This window comes from Alosa sapidissima, chromosome 8 (genome assembly GCF_018492685.1).
Source record: "Alosa sapidissima isolate fAloSap1 chromosome 8, fAloSap1.pri, whole genome shotgun sequence".
NCBI classification, from domain to species: Eukaryota; Metazoa; Chordata; class Actinopteri; order Clupeiformes; family Clupeidae; genus Alosa; species Alosa sapidissima.
In genome coordinates, this window is record NC_055964.1 from 27,124,263 (window position 1) to 27,136,762 (window position 12,500).

Genomic DNA, 12,500 nt, shown 5'->3' on the forward strand with positions numbered 1-12,500 from the left:
ATTGAAGACAGATGTGGTAGTGCCCTATTAAGTTAAACAAAGAAAACACGCAAGTGCGTGAAGTGGGCCGTACCTTCAATTACCCCATGTCATCCCTGGGCCTACTCTTATAGATGAGTTCAAAGAAGCGATTTATGTGCAGTGAAACCGATGCCCGGTTTAAATCATTTGTGATGTGTGTAGAATGGGTTGGTCCATGATGGAGCATCACTCCAGGGAGAAAGAGAGGAAGCCTTTACATGCCTTTACAAGTTCATATGTGATGTAGAACATTAACCTCCAGACAGCGTCTCACGTGTTTAAGCACTGCATTCAGAAATAAAATATACATTTATTCCTCTTTGGTTTGTATGTAAACTTGCAGTATATACCTTTGCATTCTTGTTGGCATTTAGGGACGTGAGTAAAATTCAGAGCATTTTGCTTCCCTTCAGAGGATTGTAAAGTTCAACGACATTTTGATGTTTGCAATGAGCATTCAGTGTGTGTATTGTGTTATTAGAGATCTGCTGTGTCAGGACCTCATGATCTTTATGGCATTCTAAAGAGTCCTCTTCAAGAACAGCTTCAAATATCATGTTGGGTTTGGTTAGTATAACGAAGCAAACAAACAATAATACAAACAATAATGTAAACATGCTAATTACAGAGCAGTAATCATTAAGCAAAACCTTATAGAGGAAAGTTTACTTTTTGGCTTGCAATTACTCTCAAGAGTTCAAAGTTGTCAAAATGAGACCATACTTCACTTAATTTACAAAGTGAATATACACTTGAAATGAAAAAAAAACAAACATTTACATACACAGTGAACTACTTTTTATACTGTAGCACAGTATTTAAATCCTCCATAAATGTGTGCACATACATCTTTGAAAGGTCTGTAAAACGAAGGACTTTGTCCATGGTAGAATTTGATGGATCAGAGAGACTGGCTGGGCCACTTCAGAGAGACTAAACCCAGGGATGACCGGAGCACTCAGAGAACTTTTAAACTTTTTTATTATGGTGCACAATCGACTGACGTTTCGACGCACTGCGTCTTCCTCCCTGGGTTTAGTCTCTCTGAAGTGGCCCAGCCAGTCTCTCTGACTCTTTGGTTCTGGACTGCGAGCACCGATAAGGCTTGAGCGCAAGTGACACCCGTCTTAGAACTTGATGGATGCTTGACATTGGAACGGTGCTTTGGCAAGATTAGATGACATAATATCCTTGAAAAAGCAGCCTGGATGGATCCTTCCTTGAGTTTGAGAAACTGTCTATGACTTTAAACTGCAATATTTTCTAAAGCTGGCTGTGTTCAGCCTAATTAGCATCAATGGCTAAATGGCCCGTTTGTCTTATCTCAGAAACAACTCTATTTTGTCTTTGTGTGTGTGTGTGTGTGTGTGTGTGTGTGTGTGTGTGTGTCTGTGCGTGTGCGTGCATGCTCTGGAGACAGGTACCTGTATTTCAGTGTAAATAAATCATCAGCTCTGCTGAAGCATAGCTGATTAGACTCGGGAGATGAGTCAAAGCGATTTAGATAATTAACACACAATGCAAATGAAGATGCTCTTAATTAAAATGCATTTCCATTAGTGTAATGGCTGACCGCCCCCCCTCACCCACACACACACACACACACCCACACACACCCTGAACCTCAGTTCTTCAATCACTCTGAACGTATACCATAAGAGCTGCTTTGATAACGGGTCAAGCCAATTTGTCTGCAGGTTTAAATGAAAAGATGTAGCAGTGCAGATGTAAATAGAGGGAAGCGAGGGAGGAGGTAGAGAGAGGGAGAGAGGGAGGGAATAAAGAATGGACGGCGTTGATGAGATTGTTTCCTTCTGGGAGGGCAGACTACACATTTCCTGTGTGGAAAATTGCTCATCACCAACCCGTCAAGTCCTCTCTCTGATTATGATGTACAGGGTCTGTAGAGGAAGTCTCTCTCTCTCTCTCCCCCTCTCTTTTTCTCTCTGTCTGTCTGTCTGTCACTATGATTTCCTCTCTCTATATATATTTCTCTCTCTCTCTGTCACTCTAATTACCTCTCTCTTTCTTCTTTTTAACTAACTCCTCTTCTTCATAACCAAAGATGTATAGTAACAAAGTAGAACTACTTCACTACTGTACTTAAGTACTAAAAGGCTGTATCTGTACTCTACTGGAGTAATATTTTTTTCTCCTTTTTCCACTTTTACTTCAGTACATATTTTCGATGAGTTTAATACTTTTACTCCGATACATTTTTTATGTGCTGCATCGTTACTCGTTAGAATTATAAAAATGTTACGAATCATTCCAAACCCACATTATCACTGCCAGAGCGGTAGATGGCTCTGTCACCAGGTTTGATGAAGCCGTTTTCATTTGCCGGAGTGAAAGACAATTCATATTTTAGAATTAAGTGCTTACTCTGCCTCCTGAAAGATTGCAAAATAATGGCCTTCAAAAATGAATATGAAGAAACATATCAAGGTAAGTTACAATGGCACACCAGCTTGAGCTATCAGTAAGCGCTAGCTAACTAGCTACCCGCGGTTCATGACATGCTGCGGTGTTCACTTAACATTATCCAGCTGGCTATCATAAAGGCTGTGTCACGCTGAATGGTGTATAGCAAACCGGGCATCGGTTTCACTGCACATAAATAGATTATTTTAACCCATCTACAAGGTTAACAAGAGCTCCACACTTCTTCGACAGTGTTATTAGGTTCCTAACATTTAAAACGAGGCATTGGCAACATTGTATGTGTGCTGAAAGTTTATTTAGAAGACAGTTTATGGACACACTTTTGTTTACAAAGAGTTAAGCTAAGTGTTTTAAGGTGCTCTTGTTTTCCTGTCTTTGTAGGCTACTGCTGCTAGCCTACAGCCAAAGGAGTTGTGAGTGTCCTTTAGGCTAACATTAAATATAAACAATATGATATTCAAACTTTTGACAGTTTTCTTTAATAACTACATTACACAATACTTGTACTTTTACTTTCAGTACTTGAGTAGTACAAAACATATTTAATACTTTAGTACTTCCACTTAAGTGTGGTGCTTAAAGAGCACTTCAACTTCTTCTCAAGTCATTTTTTTAAAAGAGCACTTGTACATTTACTCAAGTCTGGGTCTCTAGTACTTTATACATGTCTGTTCATAACTAATGAGACAGGCAGGTGTCTGATTCTTCCTCACTTTGCTTTGTAGTGTAATTACTAAGTAGAGTCAATACATATTGATGTGTTGTTACATTGTTGTAAAGCATGAATAGGCGTAGTTGTGAAGATGCTGACTCAAAGACTCTCTGAAGTGGAAGGTATAGAAGGTTTAATTTGTGCTGGTGTGGGGGTGACATAATTTGTTCTGTCGTGTTATTTAACAAATCAGACACACACAAAACAATGTGCATTTAGATTGCATCATTAACACACTAAAAAGGCGGCAGCGATGATTGAAGTTGGCTCTACATTTGAATTGTCTGTCTGAATGTGTGTGTGTGTGTGTACATGAACCAGTGTTTGTGAATGTGTGCAATTATTTTCATTGTGTGTGTGTGTGTGTGTGTGTGTGTGTGTGTGTGTGTGGTTGTGTGTGTGTATGTATGTGGTTGTGTGTGTGGTTGTGTGTGTGAGTGTATATATGTCTGGGTTTTAGTCTGTATATGTGTTTGAATCCCTATGTGGATGTTGGTGTTTGACTTTAACTGTGGATGCATGTGAGTGTGTGTGTGTGTGTTTGTATAGAGATTGTTTGGAGGTCATCATTTGTATGTGTGTGCGTGCACATGTGTGTGTGTGTGTGTGTGTGTATGTGTGTGTGTACACGCTTGTGTGTGCGCACATGTGTGTGTGTGTGTGTGTGTGTGTTTCTGTGTTATTATTTTGGCTACAGTCCACTGATTAGTGTTCTCACAGCTGAGAGGGCCTGATAGGATAGGGCTTACAGGTTTTGGAGCCAGCATGTGTCCAGGTGATAAGGTGCAGTGAATGTGTGTTTATGTGTGTGTGTGTGTGTGTGTGTGTGTGTGTGTGTGTGTGTGTGTTTGTGTGTGTGTGTGTGTGAGTGAGTGTTTGAATGTGTGTTTGTGTGTTTGTGTGTGTGTGTGTGTGTGTGTGTGTGTGTGAGAGAGAGAGAGAGAGATCTCCTACAGCGCAGAACCCTGGGGGACATGAATCTATCTCTGATCTGGTCACCCTCACAGCTTCATTACCATGCTGGCAGGAGAACCTCCGCACATCTGCCCCTCTGGCCTATCAGAGCACAGCGGGCAGCCTGGAGAATGTTCAGCCATTCAGCACCTACCAAGCAGCAGAACATAATTACCTGCCCCTTTAACCTCAAACCTTGTGGTCATTTGCAAAATACCCAGTGGCAAAAACATTGTCCTGAAATGCACTCTGTGAAGTAGTGAACCTGACCTGTTAGTAACCTACCTATATAGAGATATAATTAAGCAATATAGCACTCGTGATCGTGGGATTGGTCATGGATATTCCCACGGCTGTTGTTGCCTGTGCCACTCGGCCGTTTATATAACAATTCTACCACAAACTAAATAATCTGAAAACACCCCATTATTGTTTAAACATGTTAATTTCAACATCGTTCTTACGCATCAAAAATAGTTCCCTTTTCAATAGACAGCGTCTTGGTTGCTAGGTAACCAACATTCCAGATGCCTTGTTACGGGTCTTTGTGGTTTACGTGTCTTCGTGAAAGAAATGTTGAAAGTCGGGCTGAAATCACATTCATATCTAGGTTTGCTGAATGCATGTTACAAGGACACTGGGCCATGTCATGTAAGGGACATGGTACTGCAAAAAAACGGAAACATAGTCTACATTGCAGAACCACTCAACTTTATTAATTTATGGTGAATAAATGTTACTCTACTGTGCACAGCCTGACGCGACGATGCTAGCACGTTAGCAGGGGTTAGCTAATTATGCTAACGTTAGTCTCCTCCAAGTGACAATCATATTATACACAATGCTGGCAATGCTGAGAACAATTAGCATCCTCGTTTATCTTACTTACATTGAGTTGACTGTGTGGCTTAATCCACAGATGTGGTGAAGCACTGTTTCATTATGGTTTGCTAAGGAGTAACCCATAGCTTGAAATAGTGGAGAGCTGGGATGAGAACATTGTGTCAAATCTTCGCATTGTATCGCGGAGTGATTTATTATTAGCTGTGCAAAGTCTGAGTTGAAATGTCCAGGGATATTCCAACTCATGGAACGTCTCTCGGCCAATCAGAAACAAATAAATAGTTCCATAGAACCCAATTGTTGTATAAAAACTGATAGCTACAGCACTGTATAAATGAACGCGTGGAAGTATTGGTCTGGTTAACTACAGATTGATCCATCTTTTCCAGCCCCAGCCATTGTTATTTAAATCACAACAAAAGTTCAAGAACAGTTTAAGAGTGAGCAAGATTTAGAGTCCAAGAAAACTCCCATCAGTGTGGCTCTTAAGTAACATTTGAAGTCAATATTGTGGTTATTGAAAAAAAACATAAAAGAAAGATTTGTCCCTTCTCTGAAGTTTCAACGCAGTCCAGTTGTATTTGCAAGTGACTTATGTTTCAAGGAGTTGATCATCCCAGTCTGCTAATTGTTTTACACCCACGGCACAGTTTGATTGGAGGTTGTGAGCATTTAGAGATTAATAGGAGGCTTTGGTGCATTTGGGTAAGCCTTGCTGAAGTTAGCAAGAAATGCGAAGCCGCTTCCACCACCAAGAGGCACAAGAGGTAATCAAAATAGTGCATGCTAATAAAGCTTTAGCCTCTCTGGGGAAAACAATCTCATGTGCCCCTCCCCCCCCCAACCCCCCCTTACCCCCATCAACCGTCACCACCTCAGTTGTTTTTGGAGAGCTAACCCTCCACACCTTTCTCTTCTCTTCTCTTCTTCCTCTTCCAGATCAAGTTCTAATTAGCTCTCATTGTCAAGCAGAGACATGCTGATAACGGCGTTTCTAATTCACCCCTGAACTCCCCAGCTCCACATTAAAAAAATACAAAAACAAAAACAAACAAACCAAACATAGCCAAAGTCATCAGAAACGGCCTGAAGTAAAGCCTCTCGTGTCTGCTCCACTTCCACTTCTAATCTTAACCTCTGAAGCTCCCAGCGCATGCATGCTGTGACAGGAATCCAAGGTGGCAAAATAACTTTTTGCTGATGTCGGTTTGTTTATTTCTTTATTTTCCGTGTTTATTTAAATAAGCGAAATGAGCACTCAGCGTCCCTCTGCGCGCACCTCACTGCACACTGGGTTGAGGTGACCTTTCCAATCGGAGTGTGGTGACGCATTCAGCTATATTCAAATATTGAGATATGTCGTCCCTGGACTCCTTCCTTCCCCAACAAGAATAAATAATCAAAAGTAGACTAAAAAAAACCCAACAATAACATGAAGGGGAAAAAAAAAGTTTTTTAGGGTTTTAATCATGTTGACTTGTCTATAAGGTCAGGCGGTCACATCCAAAATAAGCTCTGGAAGTTCTTTATCAAGTTCTGACGTCCTTTGAAGGAAAGCGTGGAGGGTGATCTAATTAATTTCTTGTTCAGACATGAGGCACCTGGAGAGGCCACTGTTCTTTTTCACGGGATTGATCAAAGTGTGGCGAATGAGAGACAACAGCCATATCAAAAGTGACATTTTCTGGCTCATACTGCTGCAGGAACGATGTGCTATTAATGCCAATAAAATTGAAGAAGTGAGCATGCACACAAACACACACACACACACACACGAGCGCACGCACGCACGCACACACACTCTCTATCTCTCTCGAACACACACACACACACACACACACACACACACACACACACACACACACACACACGACATACACACATGAAGGTTAAATTGATTTTTCTGGTATGCACTTATCCATCCACCAACTCAGATGAAACAGAAATCAAAGTCCGGAGGATTTTAAGCCAGTTATTGATAAATAATCATACCTAATCGCTTTCATTGATTTCAGTTCTGTTGAGCTCGACACACACACATACTGTACTCTCTCTCTCTCTCTCACACACACACACACACACACACATACACTCTCACACATGCTGTCTGGCTTGCAGGACAATTTTAGGAATTTCAGGATAGATTGAGAGTGTTGAAGTTTAGACTGAAATGTCCCAGGGGACATAAATGCAATGTGCCCTACTCAATGTACCCTACTCAATGTACCCTACTCAATGTGCCCTACTCAATGTGTTTAGACAGGTTCGTTAACCACCAAGTATAGACACTCTCTATATGTCTGGATAGCACCTTTTCACTCACCCCTGTTCACACACACACACACACACACACACACACACACACACACACACACACACACATATATATATATATATATATATATATATATATATATATATATATATATATATATATATATATATATATATAGAGAGAGAGAGAGAGAGAGAGAGAGAGAGAGAGAGAGAGAGATACATTCTCTCTCTCTTTTTCTCTCCCTCTTTCTCTCTCTCTGTCTTTCTTTTATCTCTACACAGAGAGAGACACACACATACACAGAGTGGAATATAATTACCATGAACGCCCTAACAATCGTCACGGGCTGACTCCTATGATACTAATTCATAAGACACTTGAGATATGCATGCGTGTTCACGTTCTCGTGTTACACACAGACCAGGGAGAGGATTTCACTGGTGTCTCCACATACAGTGAAATATATAAAAGTCTTAATTAAATTTGCGACACTTGCAGTGCAAATAAATCTGATCCGCGTCTGCGCCAGCCGCTTACTCCGCCTGTTAAGCCATTCCAATTTATTTATTCGTTTATTTATATATTTCCGCCGTTTGGCGCCCACACGATCGAAGCACAATGCTGTATTACATCCCATTAAAGCGGGCCAGAACATTGTCGAACGGGAGCAATAAAAGGAGAGTTACGAGCCTGGGCTGATATAATAGGCAGAATTTAGCTATGCTCGGAAGGTCCTTCATAGTTCTCACGGAACATCGGCACTAAGAGGGGATCTGGTGCAGGATAGAAGAATACAAATAATGTCTGGTATTGCAGTGGGTGGAGAATGCAATGCATAAATATGCAAATAACACTAATTCAAACCCATTAACATAATTTGTTTCCAGCAATCACTCTGAGGCCGTAATTAAGACGGTAACATGTCATTGATAATTCATTACGGTTTCCTGAGTTAGACAGTTTATATGCAAATGAAATCACAGAGCAGAAAAGTAGAGATCTGATTTGAAAGGATGCCACGCATGGGGTTATGGGATAAGAGAAACTGCCGTTGTGCATCAGGGGACAAATCTGTTCTAGTCAAAGCTACTGTATTCTCAGGGAGAGCTTGCTTACTCTCAAAGGAAACGGTCTCCTTACTGTCGGGAAGTCAAGAACAACAACACACTCCTCAGCCAGGGTGACTTAAATCATCACATTACTGGAGATGAGACGAACTTTCCAGACAGAGATCAATGTAAATAGATTTTCTTGGTTCTTTTTTTTTTGTTAGTTAAATGCTCGCTTTGCATTTCATAATGTAATTTGTTTGCTAGGCCCGCTAACCAGTGGTGGAGGGAGACAGCTTGTGCGAAAGACACTGTTTTCCAAAAGTCTAATGGACGACAGAGGCGTATGTGGTACAAATTATTTGGCAGAGTCTGCGTCCAAGGTTTGGATCAGGAAGAAAGCGACCATCTGTTGAATGATCTGCCGCTGAAACACACAGCATTGCCTGGGCTGCTTGCGCGTGGAGGTGCAACGGAGTCTTGGAGCTGGTGACACCCTGAGCGACAACAACACCAAATGCCATGTGTTCAAGACGCAAACCGTCACACATGCGCCACATTTGCAGGAAACCTTGCCAGTTTGCTTTTAGCCTGTTAGGAGCCCGGAGTTGTGTACAGATCTATGTGTGAGTTTATTGAGCATGAGAGCGATAGCAGGGTATGCAAAAAGAAGCCTACTTCTCTTCACAAGTGTGCTTTTGCCATAATGAATCATAATGAATAGCTTTGCTTTTTTAATGTGTTTTCCGAAGTTTCCCACAAAGTTTTGTAATTTCCCAAATGACAACTTCCCAAATCGGGAACATCCCCTAATATTTCCCTCTCTGGATGTTACAGGAAACTGATCTTTTAAGAATTAAACTAGTCGAAAATTACCTTAGCATATTAAGTAAGGGATAATGGACGACGGTCGAGGTTGTAAAACGACCCCGACGCGAAGCGGAGGGCCGTTTAAACCTCGTAAGTGCATTAACTTCTGTGAACAGACCACTGTGGAGTCCATTATCCCGCTTATTCCACTGTTGCCACTTGCGTTGTGTTCATTTCCTGTAACAATTTAAACGTTTTAATCGCTAAAACTTGTCTTGTTTGTAGAACTACTTTCTTCCAACACATATCAACTAATTTCTTAACTTGCAGGACAAACTGCCGTTACTAGTTCTAAATAGATGGTTGCTACGGCCAAAGGCCAGTCGTTAGTTCTATCTCTCCCGTTGTCAAGCGGGCGTATCCCAAGATTCTGATGAACTTTAGCTTGGAAACATCGCTATTTTACTTAGCCTGCTGTCATCCATCTAGCTAAAAGCCACCTCCGTCATATGCTACAATGTTGCCATGTTCTGAACGTCTGCATTTTACAGCTCAGATGCAACGTGACGGTTCATTTAAACTTCAGAACAAGTTCGGCGAATTAATATACAAGTGTGATACGGCCAAAAAAATGGATCTACTTCATAGGTGTGCAAATAACATATGGTTAATGGTCATTCTAAATTACGTAGGACAATGGGAAATTCAACCAAGCAGTGGAATAATCAGAGAGGGTTAAAGCGGAGCGAGAGGCGCAAACGTTCGACAATTTCCGCGTTCGATTATTGCAAGGGGGAGGGGGGAAAATCCCCCTTTATGCAGACCAGAGTAAACCCTCGCTGCACTAATGTCAATGGAGACTTGTGAAATTTTACCAATAAATTGGTCATTATATCTTTCTGGATTTGTTGAGGGTTTTTTGGAACATTTTGTCATAATCTGTAAGTGTTTGGGATCATGTCAAGCCTAAAAGTGTAATTATTTAGTGTTCGGATTTGTAATAAAATAACTTAATATCAGACCATGCTGCTGCCAGTTACTGTCCAGTTGTTAGCATGCTAGCTAGCCTCTTAGCTAAGGTAACATTTTAAACGGAGAAGTGTAATTTCTTTGAAATGACAACTAGCTGAATAACATTACTGACATTAGTTAAAGTGGATAGTTTATACTCAAGCGAATTTGGAACAGTATATTAAGTTTAAGCGAAGTCCTTCAACTACTAGTCACTTGTTAGCGCATATCTGTATTGCCATAGCTACTCCCATCCACTTGTATGGCGTTTTAAGCTAGCGTTAGCTAGCTAGCTAGCTCGGTACACATGACTAATTAAATTATTTATATAATGTCCTAAAGAATGATTCATTGGTATCATACATGATTATAGACAATGATATTGTGAACACAATTATGTTTATCTGTTCTTATTGCTTATTAAGAGAGAAAGTTTATTTAGTGACGTAAGGTGACACTCCCACTTATGCAGACCGGAACTGTCCCATTTTGCTCCCATAGTAACGAATTACGTTGCTCTATCTTGCTAGTAATCAAGGATCTTTGGAATAATACTTGTTAAACCTTAAAGGTGTAGGTTTTTGAACATTCTAACTAATTCCATTCCGCAACAATTGAAGGTTCTAAAATTCTATCTTGAATTCAATGAACCCAGATATTCTTTAGAATGTTAATTTTCCAACATTCCCATCACACCGATGTGACAGTACACCTTTAAGGGTTAATACTATGCCCATTTGTGTTGTGTGAAATGTGCATGTGGAGATGAGTTTTCTCAGCTAAAGACCTACTTCAGCTTGAGGAATTTATGGCTGCACACAGGCTCTATTGCCTCATCGACATTATGTCTGGAAATTAGATCTCTGTTTGTTAATATGTTTGTGTGTGTGTGTGTATGTGTGTGTGCGTGTGTGTGTGTGTGTGTGTGTGTGTGTGAATGTGTGTGTGTGTGTGTGTTTGACTATCCTTACTGTTACACACATGCTGGGCTCTTCCCAAGGCTATTTGTTTTAATTATCCCCCCCCCCCCCTCCCACAGAGAGCAATCTATCGAACATTTGGCTGCTGAATTTTGGCTTTCTTGTGGAAGAGAGTGTGCATATGTATGTGCATTTGTTTGTTGTGTGTGTGCGTGTGTGTGTGTGTGTGTGGTTGCTCACAGCACAGATCTGAAAGCCAAATGCATAAGCCACAAGGGGGAATCAATTTGTCTCATCCTTAAAAGGCATCGCATGACTGGGCACATTATGTACTATTAAGCTTCATTATCGGAGCTGATGGACAGTGCATAACTAATGCACCTAGACTCATAGACTCTCACCAGGTGTGTGTGTGTATGTGTATGTGTGTGTGTTTGAGAGAGAGAGAGAGAGAGAGAGAGTGAGAAAGAGGAGCAATTACAGTCTGGCTATTGAGAAGGGCAGACACAAGGCAAACCTGGCTGCCCAGAGAAGACAGGCTGTGCACCAACTGCAACCAAGGTGCCATAGAAACTGAGCTTCACTTTTTGGCTGAATGCTACCAATGGAAAGAGATATGAGATCAATTCTTTCCTAAATTCAGAGAAATGCATCCAGACCTTCAAAACTTTAAGGATCCAAGTCTAAGAATATTATTAGGAGAGGAACAAAAGAGCGCAAGAGTCGCAGCAAGATATATAGATGCTTGCCATAAACAAAGGGAGTCACTTCATCAGTGAAGCACACAAAAAAGTAAAATACACATACACATACAAATACAAACACACACACACACACACACACACACACACACATATGCATTCCCATCCACACCATCACATTGACATATAGTTGCATGCACTGTGCAATCTGCTGCCAATGGTGAAATTTCGCCGGGGTCACTGCGCTGATGGTGATGGGTGAAACCATTGTGAGGGGGCGGGGGATTCTAAATGGGCGATTTCTGTTTGAGAGGAGTTTGGTGCGGGTTTCGCACCTTCTCACAGTCAACATGTATGAACATAAAATATACTTTAACAAATATTATCTGATTTATAAATGGGGTGGCAACAGGGGTGGCAAGACTGTGTCCCAGGGGTGGCAGTTGCCACCCTTTGCCACCTCGTAGATCCGCACATGCATTCACACACACACTGCAGTTGCAGTAATGTATGATGCTTTGGCAATACAAATTGTATTTTTTGTCATGCCAATAAAGCTCAATTGAATTGAAAGAAGAGAGAGAGAGAGGAAGAAAGACAGATAGAGAGAGATAGATGCAGATAGCGAAAGAGATAGAGAGAGAGAAAAAGTATGTTTGTAGTGTGAGCAAAAGGGTGTGTGTATATGTGTGTGTATGTGTGTGTCTATGCTAGAAAGAGCGATCTGTGTGTGTGTGTGTGTGTGTGTGTGAGTAG

At 41.1% G+C, this 12,500-nt stretch overlaps 1 protein-coding gene across 1 annotated transcript in view; it reads left to right on the forward strand.

Moving 5' to 3' along the window:
- Window positions 1–12,500, forward strand: part of si:dkeyp-14d3.1 (transmembrane protein 132C) — a 294,470-nt gene that overhangs the window by 71,709 nt on the left and 210,261 nt on the right.